Here is a 16,806-nt window from a genome sequence, read left to right as displayed (position 1 = left end):
GGTCATATTTCCATCGCTTTTGTTCATCGTTTGATCTTGACCACAATAGAGGAAATGTTTTATATGGTTGTAGCAATCCCATAGTGGAGTTAGATTACTTGTTTGGTTAATCGAGTTTTATTATAGATGTTTGGTTGTTGATCGAACTGTTTATTTATATGTTATTTTCTTGTGTTCTTGATACGGGTAGGAGTGTGTGCTAGCTATCTTATAAGTTGCATGTGTCATATGGTTTACTATATTTAGTTTACTCTTGTTTAAATTGCTAAAATAGTTGTACATCGTTTCAGCATGATATTCTGTGGTAGTATGTATTTCCCTTTTATGCATGCGTACTAATATTTATGAATTGTAGTCATGTGTAGTATTTTTTTAATGTAGATTGATTTTGAGTTACTAAACATCATATAATTTTGTAGTCATGTGTTATGCGAGTGTACAAGTTTTTGTGAATGTTTACCACGCGTAGAAGTTGATTGGTGTATTTAATTATCATTGTCCGTATGTGCTTGGTGGTGTTATTATATTAATTAGATTTAGATCATTATTAGTGAAATATTTTATTTATTATATTAGTAGTATTTGGTGTTGTTTATTGTTCTATATTGAGAATGGGTACACATTTTTGGTGATATCTCCATGCGTAGAACATTGTAGAATTATTGTCTTTGCCTGATTTCTTTAATTGTGAAATACTTAATGTCTCGACTATTTAATTTTGTTTAGCATGGCGTTATTATAGATATGGTTTATATATTCATTTTCATCCATGTCACATGTTGGTTTTAAATCATGCCTTGTCTAAGATAAATGTTTAAATATTTTTGCATGTGTGTTGTATAGTTGTGATGTCATGCCATGTTATAGGATATGATGTTTATTTTAATTGTGTGTGGTATCTAGTCATTTACACTAGTAGTCATAAATTGGTATATTAACTTAGAACATTGCCATGCTTGTGATGAATTGCTTGTCGTGGAATTATTATTTTTGTATGATATGAGAGTCACACATTATTGCATAGTGTTCCTCTTGTTTTATAGATGTTTGGAATCCAATATAGATAAATGTTGCATTTCTTAAATTGGTGTTATGTTGATATTGTCAAATTTATGTTTTACTTTACCATTGGTTGTTAATTATCCTAGGTGTTTAATTACCTAGAATGATAGTTGTTCATACTTAGTTGATTGAGATGCCATGTTAGTACTTACTCAAAGTAGAATGCATATTTTTGATTATATGCCTACCATGTGATATACGGTTGCTAGTTTTTATCTTATATTCATGCTTTTGGTTATACCTTACTTGGTAGGTATACATGATAGTAGTTTGATGATATCGCGTAGTTCTGTATCCTATGTCGTTGCAAGTGTAAGTGGTACTAGATAGGTAATGCAAGTCATCTTTGTTATTCCTGCTATGATATCTCATTGCTTGATGTTGTTGATGCCATGGCATAGATGTTCACTTGCTTACATGTTAATTGCTTACTCGGTGTGCTTATTTGTCATAACTAGTATGTAAGATTATGTGATCTTGCCATTCTTGATATTCATGTTAGTTGATATCAACTAAGTTATCTTATTGTTGTGAGTTGTACTCTATTGGTTTCATACTTTGGCATTCCGTGTGATGATCATTCATACTTAGCATTATACATTTGTATCTTGTTATTGCATTGTTGTATGCCTAGCATTTGATATATTTTGTTTACCTTTCTATTGCATTATGATATGCCTAGACATATTTCATGCAAGTAATCTTTCATGTCTTATGATGTTGGGTGTGTTATAGTTGCTTAGTTTAGTTCTTCCTTATAGATGTTTAACTTCATTACATCTTAGTATTATGAGTGTTTTAATACTTGTTGCTATGACTCATATACTTAGGACGAGTCATATGTCATGTGAGTAAGTTGTGCTTTGGTCACACACTCAGTGTGTGCATCATGCTTTGTTATTGTAAGCATGTGGTGATAATATCATTGCTAGTGGTTATTGATATTAGTTATTCTTTATTATTAAGACCATGTAATAGTTTTGTATCTTCTCATGAGCACTTGTATGTTGAATGCTTGTGTTATTAGTAAATACATCTTTATGATCCTATACTCACATGCCGTGGGTGAGATGTGTAATCAGTTGTACCATAGTTATTGGTTTATCTTTTGTTATATAAACGCTTACCAATAGCAGTTATGATTGGGGTGTAGTACTTGCTTGTTGTTAACCATTATACATATTTGGATTCATCCAAATATTTATGTGTGGTCGATTATTACGCTTAATCATACCATGTCTAGGATAGTTGTTCATCCATCCGTTCCATGTGTTATATAGTTTCTCGTTAATTGTTTGACAAATGAAAATGGTTTGGTACAATGGAGTGATCATATTTTATCTAAATATTTATTTATGGTTAACTTTTAAGTTTATCATGTCATGTTGTGTTTGTGTAGTTAAATGCATAGGACAGTTCCTTTTCATGTGTTGATGCCATTGCTTTTGTTATATAGTTAGGTGTGATGTGTAGTGGGTACTACTAGTGGTTAGTATCATAGTTCGTATTAAAACATTAGTATTGTTGGCAAGCCTTGATTATCCATCATCAACTAAACCATGTCAATTCATCGAGTCCTCTACTTACCTTCCAGTCGTGTTATCTCCTTTTGGAATCTCCATCTTGATCAGTATCTTGCTATCCATCCACTCTTAATTTGTTTTGGATGTTATTTGGATTTACTTTTGCTTTGGTATTTATTGTTTGTCTTTTGCTATCGTTACGACGAGTAGGGAGTGACGACGATGTTGCACATGGACAGAAATAGGTTACCGAAGAAGGACTCGACAACGAAGGCACGCCTCCTTCTTTGATCATATTTATCCTATGTTTACAAAATTGCATTCTGTTTTATGGTTACTATATGCATGCTATTTTAATTCTTGTAGCTAGGATGTCGATTGGCACATTACCTTGATCTGCTTGTCGCCTATTCAATTGACACCTGAGTAGAATTATAGTATTCTGGTAGAGTAGAAATGCTTAGACATGCTTATTACCCTATAGGTGCATTGTTGAATGACCTTTGAGTCATTGACACTTGAAACTTATCGCTGAGCTAGGCCGATTGGCCCTTGTTGATCTCCTCTACTCTCTTCTACTCTGGGTGAAACTTACCATCTGAATACTGGCGCGGGTGACAGCTGAATCAAGTATTGAAGGAGCGATTGGCTGCCCTTCACAGGTTGAAGGGGGAAATCAGTCGTCCGCGCGGCATGAGGCCTAATAAGTCTTGGATTTTAAGATTGTGATAACAGCACAGCCACATGCTATATGGGCACTGGCTTGGTTAATTAGTTAGTTCACTCTTATTGTAGTCATCGCTGTACCACAGATGGGATAGCTACCTTGCGAGGAGTATCCTCGGCACAAAAGGGGGGCCTGGACTGTGAACTGTAGTTACTTCCATGTTGAAACCTAGTGGGCTTGGCACAGTAAGTTTGGTCTAATGAAAGACCTCGTCACAATCTCCCTGGCGGTATACCAAATGGTGTACTACGCTAGCGACGGCTAGTGGCAACAAGTCGATATTGTGTCGTGTGGGTAAAGTGTACAACCTCTGCAGAGTGTAAAACTATTCGAATAGCCGTGTCCACGGTCAAGGACAGCACATGAATCTTTCTTGACGTACATGACCTGTCTTGCTTATTCCCTCTTTGCCCCTATGCTTGAAACCTAAGAAGGACATGAGTTGATCGAGGATCCTCACTTGATGAAAGTTGTTCTGGAAATAAAACATGTTTTCATCTAAAACTACTTTTATCCAACTACTTTATTTGACATACAAAATTAGGTTTATACAAATGAGCCATATAGCCTTCCTTTGAAGCCACATGTAGCTATTAGGTCCTTCCCCGAGGGAGGCATGTTGAGTACATAATGTACTCATGGCAATAATTTGGTTGACAACAGAGTTGCATGAAGATGAAGGTGATGACTATGACTACTATGGTGATCCGTAGGAGTGAGGTCACGTGGACTACGTTGACTGTCTGTGGCTGAGATGGAGTCGCTACGCATTGTAATTTCCGCTGTTTTTCTGAATGTAATAAGTGTCATGAGACATTTATCTAGGTATGCCTTGTGGCAAGATATATTTAAAATTGTAATACCTTTTATGTATTGTGCAATGATATCATTTCACTGTGTTGTCAACAATGATCCTGGGGTTGACAAATATACATAGGAGGGTCTGGAAGTTAATTCCATGTTCTCACATACTGCTTGTGCATCCAAACCCTTAAACCCCAAAGTTATTCCAGATGAGTCCACCATACCTTCCTATATGCGGTATCTACCTGCCGTTCCAAGTAAATTTGTATGTGCCAAACTCTAAACCTTCAAATAAATATTCTGTTTTGAATGCTCGAATAGCTCATGTATCAACAAAGGTTGTCCTTATCTTCCGTGTTAGGCGGGTTATTCTCAAGAGGAGTGGACTCCGCTCCTCACTCACGAGAAAATGGATGGTCACCGGGATGCCCAGTCCCATGCTTTATGCAAACTAAATCAAAATTAATTACAAACAAAACTCCCCCTGGGACCTGATGTATGTTGGAGGCACTCGTTGTTTTGAGCAAGCCATGCATTGATGCTTGTTGGTGGAGGGGGAGTATAAACTTTACCATTCTGTTTGGGAACCACCTATAATGTGTTTAGCATGGAAGATATCGCCATCTCTTAGTTGTTACATTGACAATGAAAGTATACCGCTCAAAATACAATTTATCTCTATTTCAAAACCGAGCTCTGGCACCTCTAGAAATCCCTGCTTCCCTCTGCGAAGGGCCTATCCATTTACTTTTATGCTGAGTCATCACCCTCTTATTAAAAAGCACTAGCTGGAGAGCACAGCCGTCATTTGCATTCATCGATGTTAATTTATTGTAACGCCCTTGATGCGGCTATATCTCCCACGTGTTGAAGCATGACTTAGAGGCATAACCGCATTGAAAGCAATGTCGCAAGTGAGGTAATCTTCACACAACCCATGTAATACATAAGGGAAAGAGATACATAGTTGGCTTACAATCGCCACTTCACACAATTACATGAATAAAACATTACATCACCCAGATACAATCAAGGTCCGGCTACGGAACCAAAATAAAAGAAGACTACCCCAAAAGCTACACAGATCCCCGATCGACCCCAACTGGGCTCCACTACTGATCAACTAGAACGAAACAACACAAAGGACAAGATCTTCATCGAGCTCCTCCTTGAGCTTGGTTGCGTCATCTGCATGGTTCAACGGCACCTGCAAGCTGGTTTTGGAACTATCTGTGAGTCAAGGGGACTCAGCAATCTCACACCCTCGCGATCAAGACTATTTAAGCTTATAGGTAAGGTAAAAGGTAAGAGGTGGAGCTGCAGCAAGCGACTAGCATATATGGTGGCTAACATACGCAAATGAGAGCGAGAAGAGAAGGAAAAAGCACGGTCGAACAACTATGATCAAGAAGTGATCCTAGAACAACCTACGTCAAGCATAACTCCAACACCGTGTTCACTTACCGGACTCCGCCGAGAAGAGACCATCACGGTTACACACGCGGTTGGTGCATTTTAATTAAGATCAACTTCAGGTTTTATACAACCGGACATTAACAAATTCCCATCTGCCCATAACCGTGGGCACGGCTTTCGAAAGTTCAAATCCCTGCAGTGGTGTCCCAACTTAGCCCATCACAAGCTCTCACGGTCAACGAAGGATATTCCTTCTAGCGGGAAGACCCGATCAGACTCGGAATCCCGGTTACAAGACATTTCAACAATGGTAAAACAAGACCAGCAAAGCCACCCGAATGTGCCAACAAATACCGATAGGAGCTGCACATATCTCTTTCTCAGGACACACCGGATTGTCCAAGGTTCCGGTAGGCCAGCCCAGAGTTGCCCCTGGTGGCCACCGGCACCTGACAGGTTGGACCAACACTCAGAGGAGCACTGGACCGGGGGTTTAATAAAGATGACCCTTGGGCAGGCCTACCCAAGGGAAAGAAAAGGCTAGGTGGCGAATGGTAAAACCAATGTTGGGCCTTGCTGGAAGAGTTTTATTCAAGGCGAACTGTCAAGGGGTTCCCATTATAACCCAACCACGTGAGGAACGCAAAATCCGGGAACATAACATCGATATGACGGAAACTAGAGCGGCAAGAGTGGAACAAAACACCAAGCATAAGGCCGAGCCTTCCACCCTTTACCAAGTATATAGATGCATTAATTAAATAAGAGATATTGTGATATCCCAACAAAATATCCATGTTCCAACATGAAACAAGCTTCAATCTTCACCTGCAACTAACAACGCTATAAGAGGGGCTGACCAAAGCGGTAACATAGCCAAACAACGCTATGCTAGGACAAGGTGGGTTAGAGGCTTGGCTTAACAATATGGGAGGCAAGATAAGCAAGTGGTAGGTATCGCAGCATAGGCATAGCAAAAGAGCGAGCAACTAGCAAGCAAAGATAGAAGTGATTTCGAGGGTATGGTCATCTTGCCGGAAATCCCGCAAGGAAGAAGAACGAGTCCATGAAGAAGACAAACAGACATAGTCAAACGGGTCCTTACAAACGCGGCGTTATCGGAACCAACCCGAAGAAGCAACACCAGAAAGAAGCACACAACATAGTAAACAACCAACACATGAACATGGTATGATATGCGGGATGCGGTATGTGATGCATATGCAAGATTTGGAAAGAAATGATTGAACCTTGCCTCAACTTGGAAATCTAAGAGTGCCACTGGAAAGGTGAGGTGATTTCGGTTGAAATCGATATAAAGATCACCGGAATCGGATACACGGTTTGGAAATGGCAAGCAAAACAAATATGGCGCCGGTCTGCGATAAACAACAAGTAGCCATCTAAATGCATCAAGATAAATATGCTACAAAACTCAAACATGACAACAAAATACATGGCAGGGATCCACTCATGAATCTTGACAAAAGATGAGCACTGAGTTATGGCTAATTCATCCAATAACAGGTTCAAACAAGCATGGCAAAAGTGCAAATGATAACAGGTTTCAGACTTAGTGAAATTAACACAAGTCTGAAATTTATCATCAGGAAGCACACTTTAGAGCATGAAAACTACAAGCTACAGGAACTTAACATGAGAGAGCAAGGCATGGCATGAAGCTACTCAAAGCACTTAACAAAATTCCCTTAGTGACCTTTAGCCAAAAGGGATAAGAAAATACAATTGCAAGCATGTGAACATGGCAAAAACATAAACAGATTCAGACTTAGTGAAAAAATGGAGCACGCGAAACAGTTAACGAGTAGGCATGTTTACGAGCTCGATGCACTCACTACAAAGCATGACATAACAAACTAAGCATACACCCATCAAGAATACATGGCATAGAAGCTAGACATGGCAAGAACAACAACATAGCATGCATGGATCAATATCAACATCCTCGGCAAAATCGCTAAACATGTCAACAATCTGCCAGGATCATTTTATAGCAAAAGTAGAGCTCAATTTACTAAATCTATTGTGCTCCATAAATGCAAACAAAGACATGGATCGATAGAGCACACCAATTTCAACAAATCATCCTTACTGATCATCCTCAAAAGAGGCACGGATCACTAGGAAACAACATGAACATATGGCATAACAACAATAACAGGACAAGGACTTAGTGAAATTCTAAGTCCCTGAAATCAGCATTACCTATTACGCTACTTTGCAAGCTTGTGCTAGTCACCACAAATATCACAAAAATACATGGCAAGCACCCCTGTAAAGATGGCATGGCATATAACAAAACACCTGTAGAGTTCAACATCATAGCATGCACACATTAATCATGGCAAAAATGAAAAAATGCCATTTGCTGAAACAGATCTGACAAATTCATCACATAGCCCTCTTCCAACAGCATTTCGGGCATCAAGATGAGCTCAAATAAAAATGATGCAATGAGATGAAATGGTGTACTCGTCGGGATGAACATTTTGATATGCTACACGCACGAATCAGAGCAACGGGTGATGAGTTATGACGCGATGAAAAGAGGCATATGAATCAGGAAATCTCAGGACTTGGTCGATTTGAAAAAAAAACAGGTGGGCGCTGGATAACTAAAGCATGCTCAGGGCGGGGTATAGAGGGCGCTCACCACGGGCCAAGTCCAGCAGAGGAGGAAGTCGATCGGGCCGCCTGGACCGTGCAGGGCCCATGAACGGAGGGGCGGCCCACTCATGGGTCGTCGTTCTCCTCCCGCAGGGAGACATCGCCGGCGCTCCGGGAGTGGAAGGCGGCGGCGCCGGTCGCCGGAAGGAGGCCGGGACGGCGGAAATGGACAGATCCGGTGAGGGAGGATCCAGATCCGGTGGAGACACCGCCCAAGAGGTGAGCGGCGATGATGAGAGGAACTTCGGCGTTGGGCGGCCATGGCCGATCCTGCAGGGCGAGGGAGAGAGAAGAGAGGAAGGACGGAGGGAAAAGGAGATGCGACGTCGGCGGGGACCTGGAGCCGCGGCGGCGTTCGACGGTGGCGTCGCGAGGCGGCGGCGTAGGGCGGTCCGAGGCGCGAGGTGCTCGGCGGAGGAGCGGCAGGGTCGACGCGGCGGAAGGGCTCCGGAGAAAGCTCACCGGAGACGGTGGCCGGCGATGAGGCATGCGGTGGCGCGGTGGAGACGGAGAGGAGAGTCGGGTGGCGCGGGATCCGGGCCGCAGCGGGCGAGTGGCAGCGGCGCGCGGGCCTGCGCGGGCCCGCGATGGGCTCCACGGGCTGCGGCGTAGTGGGGCAGCGCACGGGCTGATGTGGTGCGCTGTGAGTGGCCCGGGGCGGCGGCGTGAGCTGATGTGGCGGCCGCTGATTGGCCGGGCGACGTGGAGGGCGCGGTGGACATGTCCGTCGCGGCGAGGATGTGTCCGGATGCGCGGTGGAGAAGGTAGACTAGGGTTAGACCGCGAATTTCGGAGGGAGACACAAATATATAGGTAGAGGGAGCTAGGAGAGTCCAAATGAGGTGCGGTTTTCGGCCACGCGATCGTGATCGAACGACCGATATGATGGAGTGGTATTAGGTGGGATTGGGACCACTTTGGAGGGGTGTTGGGCTGCAATACACACGAGGCCTTTTCGGTCCCTCGGTTAACCGTTGGAGTACCAAACGAAGTCCAAATGGCACGAAACTTGAAAGGTGGTCTACCGGTAGTAAACCAAGGCCGCATGACAAGTCTCGGTCCAATCCGAAAACGTTTAACGCCCGCACATGAAAAGAGGTACAAACGGACGCCGGGTGACATAGGAGCGCCGGATTGCAAAACGGACAACGGGAAAAATGCTCATGTATGAAAATGAAATGCACATGATGACATGATATGAGATGCATGACACGCAAGCAAAGACAAGGCAACAACAGCGAATAACTGAAGGACACCTGGCACATCGGTCTCGGGGGATTACAACACTCCACCACTACGAGAGGATCTCGTCCCGAGATCTAGAATGGCACCAGAGGAAAAACGGAGGAGATAAAGAAGAGGTAAAACTAAGTTGCTCCTTTGACAAATGAGTGAAACCAACGAATCTTGAAAAGGTTAAGCCATTTCGAGAAAAGAATACAATGGAGCTGAACAAAGCTGAAAACACTCCGTTAGAAAAGAGGAACAAGGGAGAACAACTTCGGGCAGCACTATGATTGAGAAGTTATGCAGGACTTGATACGAAGAAAAGAACTTGAGCAAAAGGCACAACTCACTAGTTAAATGGATAAGCAAGAAAAGAACAAGGTCCTGACAAGAACAAGAAGAAGGGTTGAAGATAGCAACATCACAATGCCTCCGAAACAAAAGTAAGAATGGAATGGAGTGAACGAAGGGAAACACGATCTTGAGAGAGCACGCTTACAACAAATGCTAGAACGGAATTGTTGGATTATCAACAATGAAAAGGATTAGCTTGATATGGACTTATAGAGGACATCTCAAAATTATGAGGTGACAACTAGCCACTTACGGGAAAAGAATTGGATTGATATCAACAAGGAGACAAGAAAGCTATTTCACCGGGAGGATAAAACAAGAACTTGGGTCACTTATGAGCACCATAGATAGCAACAATCCTTAGGGAAGGCTTTAGGTGAAACATGACACAAGATAGCTCCAACTAGTTGGTTGGTGGATTTGAAATACCTCATTCTTAATAACATGTGAATCATGAAACATGAACTCAAATTATCAAGAATGGCATAATACCACCTCCAATGATAAGGTAGAAAGAATTGCACTCCGGATGCAAGATGAAGAATGCTTGAGCTCCTTAGAAAAGAATCTCGATGAACACTTCGAGAAGGAATATAAATCCTTGATGAACCATCATGTAGAACCTTCATGAAGAACTCCGGTAAACAAAAGAGTTACGAAAATAAAGAGAAGTTGGAAACACAAGGTGAAACCTTGTAATGATTTAGATGGATCTCCGTGATAATTAGAGCTTGGAACTCTGGGAAAAAATGAGCACTTGAAACCAACAATTTAATCATCGTGAACAACTCTGGAAGAAAAGATTAACATATGGATGAAAACAAGAATAAGAATTACATTATGCTTAATCTTCACCAATTAAATTGATGACAATCAACGGATTTGGCATACTACTTATTCTCGTAGAAAAGATTAAGAGAGATATAACATAAACTTGAGAATGTCTTCCACGAACCACCGGTAGGATTGAATGAACGAATGAATTGATATGATAAACAAAGGAAGAGAATCCTGAATGAACCACCGTAAGAATTAAAATGGCCAAAGAAAATATAAAGGAACACCATGAAGAATTATGAAATGAACGAAGATACTTGAGAGAATTTAGATACAAGAGGACGAATAGTTCATGAACTAATTAGAGAATACTTGATTGATGCACCGGTAAGATTTGGAGAACATTAGCTGAAATCTGAAAATGAATAATTCTGAGATGATGGCCTTCAGAGAATCAAACTGGCAAAGGTTCCTAAAATGATTCGGATGGGTGAAAAGAATTCTCACAATCGAAACAATTATGAGAGGAAGGCAACAAGCTAGAATGACGAATCTTTGAGAGAACGGATAAGATATGGACGAAAAACTCTTCTTCGGTCTTCAAAATCTGAGAATGACAACGAGAAACACCACCAAGAATTGTTGAGGCACTCCGGAATGAAAAATAGAAAGGTTGATCCAACGATGAAAAGAATTTGAAAGATTTTGGAGAAGAACATTTGACTGATGACAGTTCATTCTTACGTCAAACTTTGGAGAGAATTTGAGAAGCTCCGGTAAAATAAGAAGAGTCAGGTAAGTTCCTGGAAAAGACCTGTGGGTTAGGGCCCACTCAAAAGAAACACCGTTGGAATGATTTCTTGAAAAGAGAGATTCCACCAGTTGAATTAAATGGCTTGAATGAGGTGACATCCTCGAAAGATCTTGAACGAATGCAGAGTGGAAACATGAATCTTCGATATATCTTTAGCTCTCCGGAACAATAGAATAGCGAGAAATGAATGAATGTGAGGAGCACCGGCATGAGAAGGTATTTGAAACGAGGAAAAAGGATATGATCAACACCAAAGCTTGATTTGAATCCACCGGAGAAGAAAACGAGTGAAAAGTGACGAACTTGAAACTCCGTTAGAATCTTCATGAGAAACACCGGGTAAAAACATGAAGGAAAAAGAATGGAGAGACTTCCATCAATAAAATGGATAGTGATTAAGATATCTGAATCCTTCAAGGCAAACAAGGGTGGGAGGGTGGGAAAAACAAAGACAACTTGGAACGGATGAAACAAACGCTGTTGAGAAGAACTAGTAATAGATCTTGCTGATATTGAAATGATCGGATCCACTAGAAGAGAAGCAACCCGGTTGAAAAGGATTGACATGACAGTCTCGATTATCATAAAGGTTTGGTATTCACATAAGAGTATGAGAACACCATTTGGGGAAGGCATGGAATCAACATTTGACATTGAAGCAACTCGAATACCACAACTCAAAAAAAAACAAAGGATTGGCTTGCAAAATAAGCCGGAACAAACATATGATAGAGATTTAGTCCGAAGTTTTCGTGGTGGAGCCTACACGGGCTCGATTGTACAGCACCATCATGTACAAGGTAGTGCACAAGACATACGAAGCGTCCCCAAGTCGGCATAGCCAAGGACTCTTTAAGACGCAACAATACCACTGTAAAACCAACCGTGAATAGGCGGACCACTAGACGTTGAACCCCAATTTCATATCATACATCTGTCGGAAAGATATCCTAAGAGCTACTTGAATTCCCACTTATAAACTCCCGAAATTTTCCGGTTATGCAATCAGGTGTTGGGGATACAGGGGAAGCATAATATCTCACCGAAAACTAGAAAATCCTACATCCAGCCGTATCCATCCTTCAACACATAACCAAGAAACCTTCGGAAATCGTCTACCTCAACCTTCGAAAAGCATCTGTTATACGAGTTATGGCAATACTCCCGAACTCCCGCCCCAGTACTGGGTGGCGTCGAGGTTATCTCACCAACAACTTCATAAAAGATATTTTCGATGTCGGCAAAACTAAACTCAGGTATTCCAGAACTGCAACGATAAAATTGTGACGACAACACCTCCGAGCTCAACTCCCCGGGACACTGCCACAACCCCTAAATGTCAGGAGGCACCAAGAACAATGTTCTCGTCACAAAACCATCGGAACGATTCCAAGATACACGCGTGATCCTAAAAAAATTAGTGAAATTTGAGAAGAGAAGAGTTAAAACTCTACGTCAGGATGCCTTACCAGGGCGATGAAGGGACTGAGGAGTAAAAAGAACTCCTAACCCTCCGATATATATAATTCCTAAATGACTCAAAACATATTTAGACTCAATAACGCCAGTGATTCAATCAAGCAGGGGGGCTCCTAAGGTCGGGAAGGCTCTAATACCAACTTGTAATGCCCTCGATGCGGCTATATCTCCCACGTGTCGAAGCACGACTTAGAGGCATAACCGCATTGAAAGCAATGTCGCAAGTGAGGTAATCTTCTCACAACCCATGTAATACATAAGGGAAAGATATACATAGTTGGCTTACAATCGCCACTTCACACAATTACATGAATAAAACATTACATCACCCAGATACAATCAAGGTCCGGCTACGGAACCAAAATAAAAGAAGACTACCCCAAAAGCTACACAGATCCCCGATCGACCCCAACTGGGCTCCACTACTGATCAACTAGAACGAAACAACACAAAGGACAAGATCTTCATCGAGCTCCTCCTTGAGCTTGGTTGCATCATCTGCATGGTTCAACGGCACCTGCAAGCTGGTTTTGGAAGTATCTGTGAGTCACGGGGACTCAGCAATCTCACACCCTCGCGATCAAGACTATTTAAGCTTATAGGTAAGGTAAAAGGTAAGAGGTGGAGCTGCAGCAAGCGACTAGCATATATGGTGGCTAACATACGCAAATGAGAGCGAGAAGAGAAGGCAAAAGCACGGTCGAACAACTATGATCAAGAAGTGATCCTAGAACAACCTACGTCAAGCATAACTCCAACACCGTGTTCACTTCCCGGACTCCGCCGAGAAGAGACCATCACGGTTACACACGCGATTGGTGCATTTTAATTAAGATCAACTTCAGGTTTTCAACAACCGAACATTAACAAATTCCCACCTGCCCATAACCTCGGGCACGGCTTTCGAAAGTTCAAATCCCTGCAGGGGTGTCCCAACTTAGCCCATCACAAGCTCTCACGGCCAACGAAGGATATTCCTTCTAGCGGGAAGACCCGATCAGACTCGGAATCCCGGTTACAAGACATTTTGACAATGGTAAAACAAGACCAGCAAAGCCACCCGAATGTGTCGACAAATACCGATAGGAGCTGCACATATCTCTTTCTCAGGGCACTCCGGATTGTCCAAGGTTCTGGTAGGCCAGCCCAGAGTTGCCCCTGGTGGCCACCGGCAGCTGACAGGTTGGACCAACACTCAGAGGAGCACTGGCCCGGGGGTTTAATAAAGATGACCCCTGGGCAGGCCTACCCAAGGGAAAGAAAAGGCTAGGTGGCGAATGGTAAAACCAATGTTGGGCCTTGCTGGAAGAGTTTTATTCAAGGCGAACTGTCAAGGGGTTCCCATTATAACCCAACCGCGTAAGGAACGCAAAATCCGGGAACATAACACCGATATGATGGAAACTAGGGCGGCAAGAGTGGAACAAAACACCAGGCATAAGGCCGAGCCTTCCACTCTTTACCAAGTATATAGATGCAATAATTAAATAAGAGATATTGTGATATCCCAACAAAATATCCATGTTCCAACATGGAACAAGCTCCAATCTTCACCTGCAACTAACAACGCTATAAGAGGGGCTGAGCAAAGCGGTAACATAGCCAAACAACACTATGCTAGGACAAGGTGGGTTAGAGGCTTGGCTTAACAATATGGGAGGCATGATCAGCAAGTGGTAGGTATCACAGCATAGGCATAGCAAAAGAGCGAGCAACTAGCAAGCAAAGATAGAAGTGATTTCGAGGGTATGGTCATCTTGCCTGAAATCCCGCAAGGAAGAAGAACAAGTCCATGAAGAAGACAAACGGACATAGTCAAGAGGGTCCTCACAAATGCGCGTTATCGAAACCAACCCAAAGAAGCAACACCAGAAAGAAGCACACAACATAGTAAACAACCAACACATGAACATGGTATGATATGCGGGATGCGGTATGTGATGCATATGCAAGATTTGGAAAGGAATGATTGAACCTGGCCTCAACATGGAAATCTAAGAGTGCCACTGGAAAGGAGAGGTGATTTCGGTTGAAATCGATATAAAGATCACCGGAATCGGATACACGGTTTGGAAATGGCAAGCAAAACAAATATGGCACCGGTCTGCGATAAACAGCAAGTAGCCATTTAAATGCATCAAGATAAATATGCTACAAAACTCAAACATGACAACAAAATACATGGCAGGGATCCACTCATGAATCTTGACAAAAGATGAGCACTGAGCTATGGCTAATTCATCCAATAACAGGTTCAAACAAGCATGGCAAAAGTGCAAATGATAACAGGTTTCAGACTTAGTGAAATTAACACAAGTCTGGAATTTATCATCAGGAAGCACACTTTAGAGCATGAAAACTACAAGCTACAAGAACTTAACATGGCAGAGCAAGGCATGGCATGAAGCTACTCAAAGCACTTAACAAAAGTCCCTTAGTGACCTTGAGCCAAAAGGGATCAGAAAATACAATTGCAAGCATGTGAACATGGCAGAAACATAAACAGATTCAGACTTAGTGAAAAACTGAAGCATGCGAAACAGTTAACGAGTAGGCATGTTTACGAGCTCGATGCACTCACTACAAAGCATGGAATGACAAACTAAGAATACACCCATCAAGAAAACATGGCATAGAAGCTATACATGGCAAGAACAACAACATAGCATGCATGGATCAATAGCAACATGCTCGGCAAAATCGCTAAACATGTCAACAATCTGCCAGGATCATTTTATAGCAAAAGTAGAGCTCGATTGACTAAAGATAGGGTGCTCCATAAATGCAAACAAAAAATGGATGGATAGAGCATCACAATGTTAACAAAACATCCTTACCTATCATCCTCAAAAGAGGCATGGATCACTAGGGAACAACATGAACATATGGCATAACAACAATAGCAGGACAAGGACTTAGTGAAATTCTAAGTCCCTGAAATCAGCATTACCGATTACGCTACTTTGCAAGCTTGTGCTAGTCACCACAAATATCACAAAAATACATGGCAAGCACCCCTGTAAAGATGGCATGGCATATAACAAAACACATGTAGAGCTCAACATCATAGCATGCACACATTAATCATGGCAAAAATGACAAAATGCCATTTGCTAAAACAGATCTGACAAATTCATCACATAGCCCTCTTCCAACAGCATTTCGGGCATCAAGATGAGCTCAAATGAAAATGATGCAATGAAATGAAATGGTGTACTCGTCGAGACGAATATTTTGATATGCTACACGCACGAATCGGAGCAACGGGTGATGAGTTATGATGCGATGAAAAGAGGCATATGAATCAGGAAATCTCAGGACTTAGTCGATTTGAAAAAAACAGGTGGGCGCTGGATAACTAAAGCGTGCTCAGGGCGGGGTATAGAGGGCGCTCACCACGGGCCAAGTCCAGTAGACGAGGAAGTCGATCGGGCCGGCTGGACCGTGCAGGGCCCATGAACGGAGGGGCGGCCCACTCGTGGGTCGTCGTTCTCCTCCCACAAGGAGACATCGCCGGCGCTCCGAGAGTGGAAGGTGGCGGCGCCGGTCGCCGAAAGGAGGCCGGGATGGCGGAAATGGACAGATCCGGCGAGGGGGGATCCAGATCCGGTGGAGACGCCGCCCAAGAGGTGACCGGCGATGATGAGAGGAACTTCGGGGCAGGGCGAGGGAGAGAGAAGTGAGGAAGGACGGAGGGAAAAGGAGACGCGACGCCGGCGGGGACCTGGAGCTGCAGCGGTGTTCGACGGTGGCGTCGTGAGGCGGCGGCGCAGGGCGGTCCAAGGCGCGAGGTGCTCGGCGGAGGAGCGGCAGGGTCGACGCGGCGGAAGGGCTCCGGCGAAAGCTCACCGGAGATGGTGGCCGACGACGAGGCATGCGGCGGCGCGGTGGCGGCGGAGAGGAGATCTGGGTGGCGTGGGATCCGGGCCGCAGCG

Source organism: Triticum dicoccoides, chromosome 2A (assembly GCF_002162155.2).
Source record: "Triticum dicoccoides isolate Atlit2015 ecotype Zavitan chromosome 2A, WEW_v2.0, whole genome shotgun sequence".
In the NCBI taxonomy this organism is placed as follows: Eukaryota; Viridiplantae; Streptophyta; class Magnoliopsida; order Poales; family Poaceae; genus Triticum; species Triticum dicoccoides.
The sequence above is the reverse complement of the archived record's forward strand: the minus strand, read 5'-3'. Positions refer to the sequence as shown.